A 700-nucleotide genomic window follows, 5' to 3' on the forward strand; every position below is an offset into this window, starting at 1 on the left:
CAACTGAATGTGCTGAAAGTATTGTTAGATGCCTTCAAGAACTGAATTTCTGTCAGTTTTAATGTTCTGCAGATTATCTGCAAACAGGTAACAACCCCTAAATTTAGATTTCTTGTTTGTGGCAGTTATTTGAAACTTGGCAGGGACAAAGCCTGAGGGCTAAAGACATGCTTTCCATTCGTTCTGCGAAACGTTATTAATTATTTTCAACCGTTTATTTCCCTTCCCTTACTTGCGCTGCTGAGGAAAATTTTGGCAGCATATCAAAATAACTAACAGTAGCTTTCTAAAGAGCTGGGCTTATGCTTCACTGATAATACCTGGGATTTGACTGAGCAACTGCAGTAGTGGGCACGGGAAGCTTCTCCCCACCTTCTCCCCAATGGCATATGGCACTAATGACCACTTCCCCCACAGTGGTAATTAGTGCCATATGCCATTGGGGCCGTTAGTGCCATATGCCATTAGTGCCGTATGCCATTGGGGCTTTTGGGATAAAGCCCTTCTGAGCTGCCAGCTAATGAAGTCTTATAGTTCAGTTGGTACAAGTGTGTACTGCGGTGTTGAAGGTTTAGGGTTCAAACCTTGCTGTTACATGGTATGGGAGGTTGTTAGTGTTCTACCTAATAGAACTTGGTTTTATACCTTTAAAAAAAAAACAAACAAAAAACCCAAAACAAAAAAACCCCTAAAATTACAT

The sequence above is a fragment of the Dermochelys coriacea genome, chromosome 2, assembly GCF_009764565.3.
Source record: "Dermochelys coriacea isolate rDerCor1 chromosome 2, rDerCor1.pri.v4, whole genome shotgun sequence".
NCBI classification, from domain to species: Eukaryota; Metazoa; Chordata; order Testudines; family Dermochelyidae; genus Dermochelys; species Dermochelys coriacea.